Consider the following 14,780-nt stretch of genomic DNA (forward strand, 5'->3'; position numbering starts at 1 on the left):
ACGTACAGGACATATGCACCTATTCTCCGTTGGGGGCTCGCTCCAAAATTTTCCACATGTTACTCCACAGGACTCTGCCTTCCCCACACAGCCAGCCTCCCTGAGCAAGCACCCACCCCTGCCCCCCTTACTTGTAGGCTTGAGGCTGTCTGAGTGACTCCTGTGAGCAGAATAGAAGGGATGCAGGCTGCTGGAAGCTGGGTGAGGCTGTGAAGCTCCTGGGGCAGGAGTTGGCCCCATGGCAGCTGCAAGGAGCAGCAGTGCTGGCCACACCACTGTCTTCCCAGGTCCACGGCCCCTCCAACGTGACAGCTGGGCAGCAAGGCCAAAACTGAGCGAGTATGGCTGGGATCTGACGCACAGGAGTTGCAGCGCTCTTCTGGTTTGGTTCCATGCTAATGGAGGGGCCAGAGACCAAACAGCAGGGTCTCTGTGACCCCCATGCAGCAGGTGGTTATGCCATTCACTGAATTTGGACCCACCATCCATCGCAATGGAGGGACCGCTGAGCCACTGTTCGGCACCCCGAGTGCAGCTGCAGGTGACACTGTTCTCCATTTTTGAATGCAGAGCTGGCTGTCTTGGTCACCCTTTCTTATACACTTAGAACATCCCCATCCCCATCCCCATCCCACCTAGGCTCCAGATGCACAGCTTTCAAGCTATGCTATCAGGAGACCTCACCCACTCCCAAAGGTGTCACTGTTGTTTCTAGCTGTCATGGGGACTATCACAAAGGAAAATAAAACACCCCATAAAAATGCTGCAACACTAAAATTCTCTTCCCCCAGTTAAATGTTACTGATGCCTCCCCTGGGTAAAGGCACAGAGACAAAAATATTGCTTGGATCTGGGGCTTTGGACTGGGTTCTGCTGATTGTGTTCTACTGTCCCTGGGAGCCACTTCACCGACAGGTAGGAAGCATTATCAATTTATTGACTTAAGTCTACAGCATTTTCTGAGGGGCCACCAGAAGCTGTTTATTGACAGGCCTGAAGCAGAACCTTTGCTTGGGTTATTAAATTACTGTTGCTGCTGCTGCTCTTTGGAATGATTACTACAATCACAAGGCAATTTAAAAGAAATGATTTCACAACTGAGTACTGCAAACACTACATTGAACATAATTGGAACCAATTGCAATGGGGATGATGCAGTTGTGAGGCTGATTATTAATGTTTTATAAATACGAAAATGAGAGAGCCAATTTTTTTGTAGAAATGATTTTGAATGCTAGCATTCATTTGCTCAATAAAGAGTTTATGGGGAGCTGGAATTTCTGCAAGGAGCAGCACAGGTTTTCAAAACAGATTATGATTTTTTTTTAATGGGAAAAGATTTTTCCATTAGCTGCTTATTTCTAGAGACAGAATTTAATGCATGCTTTTCTGCTGATTGCCAGTGTGCCAAGGTACTAGTTGAAATTTCTCTTTTTTTTTTTTTAAGCTTGAGCTATTAGGTGCAGCCATGCCAACTCAAATGTAAACAGTATTTAGAACTAGGAAATCTCCATTTTAAAGTGGATCTTCGTTAAAATAATAAAGCTGCTGCACACACTTTGCCCCTTCTGATAAAAGGAAGGGGAACTAGAAATTAAACTTTTCACATCCATTTGTGAAAAGTGGACTTGTGATATGTGGACATATCTTTTCTGGAGACACTATCACTGGACCTAACCAGGTTATTCACAAAATCAAGGGCACATTCTCGTGTTCCTCAACTAACATCATATATGGCATCATGTGCCTACAATGCCCAGATGCTTTGTATATTGGACAGACTTCAAACTCTCTGAGACAAAGAGTTAATGGGCACAAAACAGACATAAAAACACTCCTGATCCACAAACCTGTTAGCTGGCATTTTAATGGAGTGGGCCATTCTGTTACCGACTTAACAGTTTGCATGTTACTGAAGAGGAATTTTCACAACACTCTTCAAAGAGAGGCTGCTGAACTCTTTTATATTCAAATTCAACACATTAACACATGGCTTGAACCGAGACTGGAATTTTCTGGGTCACTATGGGGCTTGTTTGCATACTTGGCTTAATCTAATTCTTGGCTTCCCCCCGACTTCTGCCCTTCTATTCTCTGATTTGCTCACCTTGATGATTTTTTTCTGATTTGTCCACCCTGATTACTGTTTTTGGTTCTCTTTGCCTTAAATATTGAGTCTGTTCTGGTCTGGCTATGGTCTGAAGAAGTGGGTCTGTCCCACGAAAGCTCACCTAATAAATTATTTTGCTAGTCTTTAAAGTGCTACTTGACTGCTTTTTTGTTTTGATAGTCTATAGACTAACATGGCTTTCTCTCTGTTAAGATTATTTTATGAGGGTCACACTATTGCCATCCTTACTGCTGTACTGCTTCTTGCACAGCTGGGCTCTTAGTCAGCAGCCACCAATCTCTGGGCACCCAGCTCTTAAAGCAGCAGTGCAGAACTAAGGGCTTGTCTACACTTACCAGAAGATTGACGTTCTAGCAGTCAATCTTCCCGAGTTCGATTTTGCATGTCTGGTGAAGATGCAGCAAAATCAACCTCTGTGGGTTCAACCATCAACCCCTGTATTCCAAGCTACCCCATGGAGTAAGGATCATCAATGAAAGATGAGAGAGACTCAGTCTTCACGAGGGAAGTAAGTCAATTTTGATACGTCAATTCTAGCTACACAAATGCCGTAGCTCGAACTGCGTATCTTAAATCAACTTTTTTTCCCTAGTACAGACTTACCCGAAGGGTGGTAATTCCATCCTAACTTTTGGGCTGCTGATTGTGGTGGTTCCACCTTCAGAGCTAGATTTCTGGCTAGCAGATACCCCTCTCCAGCTGCCCAGCTCTGAAGGCAGTGCTGCTGCCAGCAGCTGCACCAAAGTCAGGGTAGCAATACCACAGCCTCCATACAATAACTGCGATTTCCCCACAACCCTCTTTTTGTGCCAGGACCCCTACAATTACACCACAGTGAAATTTCAGACTAAAAAGCTGAAATCATGAAATTTACTAACTTTTAAATCCCATGACAACAAAATTAATCAACATGGACCGCGAAATTGGTAGGGCCCTAATTATGGGCCACCTCTTTACTTCAAGAACCTGGGACAGAGACAAATTTTTAGAGCAGATTAACTAACTGCATTGGGATATACTATCTTCTTGCAACACTCTTCATTATGGTCCTTCATTCAGAGTTGAAACATCTGCCCAAGAACTATTAGAGACGTTCCAGTTCCTGTCTGCGAAGCGATCTGGGCATTTACCCACCTGCACGAGCATTCTTTGTTATACTAATCAAGAACAACCCAACAGTTCAGACAACATGGAGACAATATCTCTCCTTTAGGCAAATCAATTACAGGGGAGAACTGAAGGATACTTAATACATTGCATAAAACGACAGAGAATGGCTTAAATTGGCTTATTTCCGCTTGACATCAAAGGGAGTTGAGGCCTTTCAGCACCTCAGAGGATGGTCATATTAGAAGTGGATAGTGATGCAACCACTCAGATAACTCTTGCAAGCACACCTTATTAAGCATCCACCTTCAAAGTGCTACAGCACTGGAATTGTGCTTCTAAGACAATAACCTGCAAAAAGAAACATGCTGTTTAAAGAAATAATCTGCATTTGCCACCCAGCCCAGGGTGAAACAAAAATCAAAATTCAAACTGGCTAAGAATGAAATTGTTACGGGAGACTTAAGAATCATTGGAACCAATAATAGCAAAAGGAAGAAAAAAATGTTATGACACTTGTTTTCAATTTACCATCACTGAAATATATTTCCTTTCTTTACTGTGTCCTCCAAAAAGCACATTCACAAATCATTCTGAGGTAGGAGAGTTTCTGAAGTGCTGATACACAAGACCTCACCACTTTTCCCCACCCATTGACATTGGCATATACTCCACTGAAAATCCCAGCATGAACTGGGTCACACACCGTAATAACTGCATTGACACCAGAGGAGTTACTTGCCCTAGTGAAGGAAGCCAGGTTATGGTTTTGCAAAATTTTAACCAATCAAGAGCAAGACTAGAGATGGCTCTAATCTTAAGAGAAAAACTGTAAAACAGAATTAATCAAAGTGGACTATTTGTCAAAACTTTTCTAATTTTCTTAGGAATCGTCATTTTTTATTTTAAAATTACATAAGAAGAGTTCTGACCAGGCCTAGCATGAATCTGCTTTGTCACGTGCTTTTAGTATGTTTACAGACTGGACGCCATATGGTACACTCAAGTTCTTCTCTTTCCTTCCCCAGCCTCACCCCCTCCTCTCAGCAGCAGCTATAGTTTCACAGATAGCTACAAATTACTGAACATAATCTCCAAAAGGAGTCAGAGTCTGGACCCTCTTCATCCATGGAAAAACTCTTAGAAGCAGGATGAAGACACTAGCAACGCGGCAAATGAGACATCATTTGATCTGCCCCATCTGCTCAGTAGGTGCCGCTCTCATGCTGTTCAGAGTAAGGTTCCTAATGAAATTCACGTGACTGACTTTCATCCTGCTGTGGTTTGTATTTTGCCCTTTCACTGCACTTATTCCCAAAGAAGTGTTTTGCTAATGGCTGTTATGGAAATTGCATAAGCCTGGCTCTGTCACAGGGCTAGCCATGGAGACTCATGGGGTCTAATCCCAGCACTGCCACTGCTGTAGGGGAAAAGTTGCGGTGATCAATAAACACATATATGCCATTCTGTAAAAGTCCAAGCAACAACATGGACTACAGCTCGACCTCCCTCCAAGTGCTTTCCTGCTTTTTGGTGTTTTGGCAGAAAAACTAGGCAGACACAGCACCTAGGTTCTGCCCAGCAACAGCAGGTTGTTTAAGCGCTGTCCCTGGAGTTCCAAGGGGCTGCCCATCTCAGTGGCAGAGTCTGCAGCTGCTTAAAGGGTACACCAGTACCATGCCACTAGGTTTCAGTTGTAGGAGAGTGAACTTTCCTGCACACAAAGGGGGTGAGTTGCCATCTGCCACTCCTCCTCAACAAGGAAATACACATACCCCACAACAGCACAGGGACAAAAATGGGACGACTATTGCCGGAGCAGAACTGAGTCTGATCGCTGTCACCTGAATTACATCTGAAGATGGAATCAGAGCTGTCTTACCGCCAGAAGGGTCCACCAGCTGCAGGATATGGTAGGGAAATGTTCCTGTAGGCTGGGTTCTTTTCAGCCAGGCATAGCAGTCAACACTGCCTCCTTTATGCATTTACAGAAGTCATTTGTGTCTCCTATCACCTGTAAAACTGGGCAGACACATCCCCTCTAGAAGGCTAAAATAAAGTTTATAGTGTGCTTTGAGGCCCACTGATTAAATACATTGGATAAGTGTAGACTACTATCTCTGCATCAAAGACAGAGAAAGAACGTTCCTGCTGCCTTAGGCAGGGCTGAGAAGAGATTCTAGAAGAAAACCCTGGTGGGGTTCAATACCCAAGATGAAAGTTATTAGATACCAGCCCTTTGAGTCATTGCTCTGAGAGCTAAGATGAGTCAGTACAGATATTTGTGGCTCTGTGTCACAGGAAGGTAAAACTGCTGTAAATATATCCAATTCCTCTTAGAGGACTGAACTGAACATAAAATTAAATGACATGGAATCATCTCAACCCAGCTGCTACCAAACACAATACCTGCTGCTTCAACCTTCAGTTTATGAGCCTCATAGAGCTGAATTCCAGCAAATTGATTCCAGAAGCTAAAAGCCATAAAACCTGGGGGATTTCCAAACCAACTACATCAGGCTGGTTAGAAGCAGACATTTGCAAAGCAAGTTACCAGTAGGCTCTATGATTAGCATAAAAACAGCTCTACGTAAGTTGTAGAGGACATTACATACTGCCAAATGGGAAGAATAATTAAAAATCAGGAGGAGGTTTGAGGTCACCAGTGCATTCAGACAGGGAAGTTCTCACCTTATATTTGCTTCCCATTGCCTGCTAAGTGGAACATTCTGAATCCACTGTGCTACACTCAAGGGTTTCTGGTGCCCTAATCATTGTTTAAGCCCAGATAGTAGGGCAGGAGCCATTTATTTTACGAGCTTTACCTTTTACAAAGCAGAAATCGTGTTGGTGGCTGAGCTTTAACCTCCACGGACACCACTGTACCTGCACATTAAGGGGCACTGAGTCACTGGGGGAACCATCTTTCAGACGTGACTTAAAGCAGACACAGACATTCCATCCGGGCTCCTCTCCTTGTGTTAGTGACATTCCCGTGAAGATCTTGTCACTGGTAGCTCCTCAGTGGTGACTCTGCCTATCGACCAGATCCAAAAGCAGCTCTTCAGGGCTACGTCTACACGTGAAGCCTACATCGAAGTAGCTTATTTCGATGTTGCGACATCGAAATAGCCTATTTCGATGAATAGCGTCTACACGTCCTCCAGGGCTGGCAACGTCGATGTTCGACTTCGACGTTGCTCAGCCCAACATCGAAATAGGCGCAGCGAGGGAACGTCTACACGCCCAAGTAGCACACATCGAAATAGGGATGCCAGGCACAGCTGCAGACAGGGTCAACGGGCGGACTAGCGCTTCCGGGGCAACAGCTAGCCGCTCCCTTAAAGGGCCCCTCCCACATACACTCAGCCTGCACAGCACGCGGTCTGAGGAGCCATAGGCACACAGACCCCGGGCGCCGCAGTCATGGACCCCCCAGCAGCAGCAGCAGCAGCAGCAGCTGCTAGAGGTCCACCCAGCCCTCCCGGCAGGAGCAGGGCTTGCCCTGACCCATGCCATGTGGGAGGCAGCTGAGCACCTCCTTGCCCCAGGGGAGGAGATGCCCCCAGGGCAGCAGGGCTCAACCCCTACCCCTGCAGCACCCCGCTCCACCCCCCGCCTCACACGCCGGCGGCTGTGGAGCTACCCCACCAGCACCGACTGGTGGGAGCGGCTGGTGCTTGGGGAGTGGGACGATGACCACTGGCTCAGGAACTTCATGATGAGCCGGCAGACATTCCTGGAGCTGTGCCAGTGGCTCATCCCCGCACTCAGGCACCAGGACACTGCCGTGCGGCGTGCCCTCACTGTGCAGAAACGCGTCGGCATCACTGTCTGGAAGCTGGCCACTCCGGACAGCTACCGATCCGTGGGACAGCAGTTTGGTGTCGGAAAGGCCACCGTCGGGGCTGTGTTCATGGAGGTAAGAGAACCCACAGGGGGAGGCCAGGGCAGGGCAGGGGGGCCAGAGCAGGGGGGCCAGAGCACGGCAGGGCAGGCCAGGGGGGCCAGAGCAGGGCAGGGCAGGCCAGGGCAGGGCAGGGCCACGCACACCCTGCTCACCCCTCATTGGGGCTGTCCCATGTGCTTTCTCTGCAGGTTGTGCGTGCCATAAATGCCATGCTCCTGCACAGGCTCGTGAGGCTGGGGGACCCAGATGCCACCGTCGCCGCCTTTGCCACCCTGGGCTTCCCCAACTGCTTCGGGGCTCTGGATGGGACTCACATCCCCATCCGCGCCCTGCATCACAGTGGCGGACGATACCTCAATCGCAAGGGCTGCCATTCTGTTGTCCTGCAGGCCTTGGTGGACAGCCGGGTACGTTTCCAGGACATTTACGTGGGCTGGCCTAGCAGCACCCACGACGCCCGGGTTTTCTGGAACTCGGGACTGTGCCGCCGGCTGGAGGCGGGGACCTACATCCCCCAGCGGGAGATCCCTCTGGGGGACACCACCATGCCCTTCTGCGTCATCGCAGATGCGGCATACCCCCTCCGGCCGTGGCTCATGCACCCCTACACGGGCCATCTCTCCGCTAGCCAGGAGCGCTTCAACGAGCGCCTGAACCGTGCGCGCCAGGTGGTGGAGCGCTCATTTGGCCGCCTGAAGGGACGCTGGAGATGTCTCCTGACCCGCCTGGATGCGGGCCCCAACAACATCCCCCAGATTGTGGGTGCCTGCTGCACCCTGCACAACCTCGTGGAGAGCAAGGGGGAGACCTTTCTGCAGGGCTGGGCCGCGGAGGCCGGCAGGGCACACGTCCAGCCACCTGCTGCCCCCAGTCGGCAGGTGGACCCCGAGGGGACCCGGGTCCGGGAGGCCCTGCGGGCCCACTTCGACCAACAGGCCGCGGGGTGAACTCTGCCCAGGCCCCCTACTGCCCGCCCCTTCCTCCCCCACACTCCTGCCCCAACGCCCACACCATGGAGCACCCCACCGCCCCCCCGCCACACTTGTCCTGGACAAATGACAGCACGAACTTGTGGCTGAACGTAAATTTTTTTTTTCTGGCCGAACCTTTTTTTTTGGGGTGTAAATAAATATGTGAACCACAAACAGAAATCTAGGTACAAACGTTCAACCAAAGCAATATGTACAAAAATAAAACAATCCAAAGAAACAACTGTGTGCCGTACATAATAAAAAGAAAACCAGGGAGGAGAAAGGGGAGAACTATTTACATGGGGGGGACAGGGCAAACGGGGGGACCAAAAAAACAGGGTCCAACTATATACAAGGGGGGGGCCACGTCCCGGGCCCCTCGCCCCTATAGCCCGGCACTGGGCGTGCCCGGCCGGGAGCCCCGCCGCGCTCGCAGCCTGGTCCGCGGCTGGGTGGGAGCGGGCTGGACCAGAAGGTATCGGGGCCGGCAAGTATCAGGTGGCTCCAGGGGTCCCTCGGCGCTCTGGCCCTCGCGGGTGGGTGGTGGGGCGACGGCGGACAGGCCAGCGACGGGCGGAGCAGCTGGGGGTGGGGCTGCAGGAGCGGGCAGGGTGGGCGATGGGTCGGCCGGCGCGGCATGGGGGGCCAGGCTCGGACTGGTGTAACGGAGGGCACAATCAGGCTCCATAGTAGAAATTGATACAACCATTCTCTTGAGGATGCATGAGCCAGAAGAGAATCAAGCTCCACCACCTAAAGCTTTGCAATCCTGCAGGAACAATAGGTATAACTCCCTCCCCAACATTTTTTTTGTTTTAACTTGCCGAAGTCAGCAGGTCCGAGCGAACGTGCCTAGGAAATAGAACAGAGAAAGATGGAGTATAACTGGACCTCTTGCTTTAGTTTCCCAATCTACAAATGGGGACAGCAACACAGATGCATCCACCCGAGAGATGTGCTCTGGGGATTCTCTAGTTAATATTTGGACAGTGCTTTGAAGACAAAGTGCTCAAAAATGCTCAGAATCATGAAGCTTCAGTCTTTTCCTTGGCTCCTCTCTCCCCAGCTTAGTTTCTTGCATTTACAAGCACTAGATTGACATCCCCTAATTTAAAACACTTTCAATTTTTCACTCTCCTCCTCCTCTGCAAACATTGTCTCACTCTGCTCTAGACTGAACACACAATAGGCCTAATTAAACAGCAATTAACAATGGGGGGGATGATGAAGGCATCATTCACTACGGCACTTTTGGGGAGATCAAGCAAGCAATCAGCGCAGCTTGTTACAACATGAAATCACATTTCACAACATGGGGGTATTTTAAGGCTGTTAACAGTGGGCATGTCATTACAGCCTCACTCCCACTTGCCTGTGCATGTCATAACCTTAAAGAGGGGCACTGCCATCAATGCCGCTGGATCTCAGGCAGCTTTTAGAAAGCACAAATCATCAAGGCTTCTGAGCACTCCCCAGAAAACCCCCAGCACCTGTGGGAAAAGATTTCTTTCACATTCCATGAGGCTCAGACATCTCCCAGAGCCGTTCCATTCATAGGGCCAAATCAGGAAGGATGGTGTTGAGGCCATCTGACAGTTCAGTTAGCAACAGTGAGAATCGAGGACAACGTAAGTCTTCACTGTCCCGAGCAACTGGGTATTCCACTGCATTAGCACAAAGCAAAATACCGACCACAGGCCTGATCCAGGCTGCCAAGCTGCTGGACCTAACCTGGGGGCGCAGTAATCTCAGTCCGGCTTCCTGCTGGCCTCACCCCCCACCCCACACCACTCAGAAAAGTCGGTTGCGGTGCCTTTTTTGTCTGAACAGCTGCCAGCCTGGGGAGAGGGAGGAGAGGCTTCATGCACCGCCTCCACGCCCAGCACAATCTTGCAGCCCCCGTTGGCCACTTTCCAGCCAATGGGAGATGCCTGTTTAAGGAACAAGTCACACTTGAAGTACTCCACACCTCCTCCCTTCAGCCTCACAGCTGTTCACAGATGTGCATGGCCCTGCAGCCGGCTGCTCTGAGTGGCTTGCTTTGGCATAGGCCAAGAACTTGCTGGGCTGCTGACCAGCAATCATCCAGGTGAGCATCTCCCAGCCAGAACCTGCCTCTGGCATCCCAGCCTCTCTCCACCAGCCCTCTGACCCACATCCTGCACACATATGACCCTCCCAGACCTTGCACCCCAATCCCCTGCTGCAGGTCCCAACCTCCTCCTACCCAAGGTCACAACACAAACCCCTGCCCAATGTCACCACTCCCTCATTCACCCAAAATCCCTCACCCCCTCCTGCACCCAGCCTCCATCCCAGACCCTGAACCTTCTCCAATAATATCGTGGAAGAATGTGACCTTGACCACTTACCAAATTCATAGAGTAGCCGCTCTCAAAAACTACTGCCTACCCTTTCCACGAAGGAAGCCAAAGGCTTGCCAGGGGTCTACTAAGTCTAAGCACAGATGCATTGAAATGGTCCAAATGCCAGCCATGGAGGCCCAGTAAACTATACAGTGAAGTCAAACAAAATCCAGCAGTGACGGGGTGAGCAAGAACCCCACCCAAATATCAGTTCTCTCCCAATCTGATGGCCCAGCCACACCATTGTAAACAGAGCATCAGCAAGAAGAAAAGTACTATCGGCTGGAACCTCTCTCTGCTTTTTCCATAGACTTTTTTCCCTTCCCCATCCCAGAGACTGTTGAAAAACAGTTGGGTCATCCAAAAAAATATGGAGGGCAGAAACCTGACCTTTGCTACAAGCTTTGGAAAGGTGTAACAGGATATCTAAGCAGAGGAGCAGTTTACAGCTGCACTTGCATTTGCCACTACAGATTTATGGAGACATAATCTAGTGGGACTAGGCACAGATTTAGCCTCCAGGAATTACCAGATTGCTAATCCTGGCTCTGATAGTGATTTACCATGCACTCATAGGCAAGTCACCCCCACTGGCAGAGTTTCCTCATCTATATAACAAGGAATACTATTGGCCTACTCCCAGGGTACTTGGTGAGGGTAAATTTTTGCAAAGCATTATGAACTATAGCAGCCAGAGAGTTGCCCCAAAGGCAGTACTAAAAGCTACATCAGCACAGGCAGAAGTGCCTGACCTGCACTGGAATGTCCTCCACAATGTAGTTCCTAGGGAAGAGGTTTTCAAACTCCTTGGGCTGTGTATCTCTTTTCAAATCATGCAACCTACCACATACTCCCATCTGAGATAGACTCATAATATACCTATGATAATAAGAGGGGGAGAGGAAAGGACTGTGAAGAAGATGACTGTGGGTCATCCACCATTACATGATTATTTTCTAACATACCCTCTGACCCCAGCTAACCCTCTTTGAAGCCCAGGGCAAAAAACCCTGCACAGTAACAGGACTCACGATGATTATATAGTTAAAGAAACTCCCCTCTAGCACGAGACACAAGCCCTAGGGAGATGGGAATACATGCCATTTGTGTTATAAATCTAGTGGCGTTTTGGGTGGTACTACTTTCCTAGATGGGTGATAACTCTTCTCCATGCATGTAAGAGGTCGTATGACATCTTAGCTTTTGGTTTTTTTGGTCCAACTTCTTGTGAAGCCAGAAGCTCACAAACCACCCTGCAAAAACAAAGCAGTGGACACCATCCAGAGCTCATAAGCAAACCACCAGCAAAGCAGCATGTACACCTGCTAAGAGAAACCATATTTTTAAAAGGAGAAACTTCAGTTTGGAAGGACTTTAATTTTACAAATGAAAAATCCCCAACTTTGTCTCCTACACCCAACCCTGCAGGATCCTCTTTGCCCAATGTTTTGGCTATCAGATGCTTTCTGCCTGTATATCTGCCCACTACTCCACTGCCCTAGCAGCTTTCACAGACCTGGCTGCCGGGAATCTGGAAGTCCTTGCAAGTTTCATGGGGATCAAGTGCTGGAAATGGCTGCCTTCCACCACTTCATGAAGGTTGCCTGACTCAATTACCATGCCTGCTGATGCCTTTATACTGCTCTTGGTGACTTCAGTGCTTGCCACAATAACTCTTCTAACTTCCCATTGTTTTGCAGGCAGTGAACTTCAGCAGTGTCTGTATGCCAGGCCAAGATTAATAAAGCAAAGGCCCTGTTACACTCATTCTTCAGCAACTAGAGAATCAGCAATCACTGAAGCCATTGCTAAAATGTAGCCTCTTCTGGGGTGAACACAGCAGCTGCTTAACAAGGCCAATATTACAGAGCTGTTTATGAAAAAAGTGCCATTTCATATTGGAACTTGAGTGAATTTAGTTTGGCAAAATGTATGATAAACCCTCTGGCATTTGGCCAGTACAGGATATTAATATCCCCGCTGACGAAAAGCCATGGGAACTTCAAGGACTTTGCCTTTTAAAAGATCCTTTGTCCCTGTGATGCACGGTCAGCTCGCATCAATTCTCTGGGAAAGCACGTGTGTTCTAGTTGGGCCAAACACAAGTTACTGGGCTCAGTAGAAGGGGAAAAGGGCAACATCTCATAGCTTGTGCTATATAGGGTATCAAACCGGGTGAGAGCTCAAGCTCCAGTCCGAGCATCTATACTACAAATAAACAGCCCCTTTAGACTGAGGGGGTTGGGCTGAGTCAGCTGACATGGGCCAGCAGCAAGCTTTTCATTACAGTGCAGACATATCCTCAGGTACTTTACAGCTACCTTGGCAACAATCCCAGCCAGGCTTGCTGGACTTGGATCCTTATAGCCTAGCGTTCACAGGAGCCAGACCCTGCGTTCCACAGCCTCACACACTACCACATTCTCTGGCCCAGGTAACTAAGCTCCACTTAACTTCCCTTTCATCTCCAGTCCTAGATACTATCCCAGCCTCACAAATCGATGGGGTCTTACCTTTGCTTTCCATTTTGAGAGACTTTCTGCTTTTCGTTATGAAGCGCTGCTCTCTGCTGGTCACCTCTCAAAGCACATGCCAGTTTTTTTTTTTTGTTTTTTACAAGTTCATAGGGACATATGGCACCTGAATAGCAAGGAGGGCCGGAATGTACATCTCTGGTGCTCACAAAGGCACTTGGTTTAGATTCCAGAGACTAGAGGAGATTATGAAGGAGATACTATTTTCTCTGCAGGGAATGTTCCAGGAAGTCTTGGATTTGCCTTCCTCACCAAAAAAATCAAATCGATCCACCCCAAATCATAGCCAGTATTTTGTGTGTGTGCAGGCATGCCACCAGGCAGTTGGAAGAACACACAGGAGATGCAGACCGAAAGAATCCCACCATCAGACAGTGAAGATTACAGAGGCTTAACACCCAGAGGATATGTCAAGAGTGGACCTGCGTCTGCAGGGGTGGTGGTACCTAGTTCATGCTTTACGCAACAACTAATGCTATGGGAGGATTCAAGTTTTTGGAAGATTTGAAGCAAACTAGACTTTTGAAGAGTGAAGAACAGTTAAGATTTTTTAAAAATAGGGCTATTTACTTTTGTTTGTTTGGGTTTCTCTTCCCTCAGGAGCAGCCTGAGCTTGAAAATGCCATTAATTTTGTTCAGATGGCATGACTGAGAAACAATACCTTTTAACAATTAACTCCCTGACAATACTCAGAATCAAATTCCTCCCACGGATGCTACTCTCGCTGTCTTCATTAGGAACTGCTTCCATGTATCAGAGCATAAAATTTGGCTTACAGTTTGGAATGATACCTGCAGGCATTCACAGGCTGTAGGAAGCCTGAACTAGCTCGTATCCATCCATCCCCAATACGTGTAGGGCTGAGAAAAATGGACTTTGCAGAGGAAGTTGCAGCACCCCAAGTTGGCTATGACCAAGATATAAAGGTTGAATATTGTTTCCCCTATGAAAATTATGCCATGAGCACGAACTGCTGAGAGTTAATTTCTAGATCTTATCAAACAGCAGAAATGCAGAGCCCTGTGAGCCCCACTCTGAGATATCAGCTCAGTATTACATACCACCTTCTCGGTCACCAGTACCACTGTGTGTTAGCGGTACAGCCCACGCTGGTGAAATAAGACAGGATCACAACACCAAGTAGTAGAACAGAAGCTAGCACTACACTTGGTTATGTTAAAAGCTCCAGGGGCCAGTAATGACAAAAATTGAGAGCTTTTCCACCAAGTAAGAAAAGCTAACTGCAACATTAAGCTATCCTCACTTAATCTCAGACTAGGAAATGTAAAGGAGTCCCTTTGTTTCTGAGGCTTCGATTGGCAGCAACAACTACACAGTAAAGCTTAGAAAGCAGACAAGCAAATCTTAATGACCACTTCATCTTGTTTACGTAACCTAGCACCAATGCTACAGAATTTTCACAATACATTTCCACAATAGCTCAATATGCCTTTCATGAACTCATCCTCCTCAAACCCAATATTGATCACAGAAATTGCAGCAAAATAAAGTAATCATGTAGAAATGATTGCCTCTAAACATAAAACCCATACAAGTTGGCCAAATATAAATACAACATTATTGTACTAACACAAGTGTGGCTTGGTCTGCTTTACTTTAACAATTTTTTTTTTTAAAAGGATGGATGTGCCTTTTTAGAGGGCACATATTTCTATTCAGGTCCACCAACCCTCCGTGCATCAGAAATTAATAAAGGGAATGGCTAGAATTCTAATTACTTTGGGGGTTATGCAGCTGCA

The sequence above is a fragment of the Carettochelys insculpta genome, chromosome 21 (genome assembly GCF_033958435.1).
Source record: "Carettochelys insculpta isolate YL-2023 chromosome 21, ASM3395843v1, whole genome shotgun sequence".
NCBI lineage: Eukaryota > Metazoa > Chordata > Testudines > Carettochelyidae > Carettochelys > Carettochelys insculpta.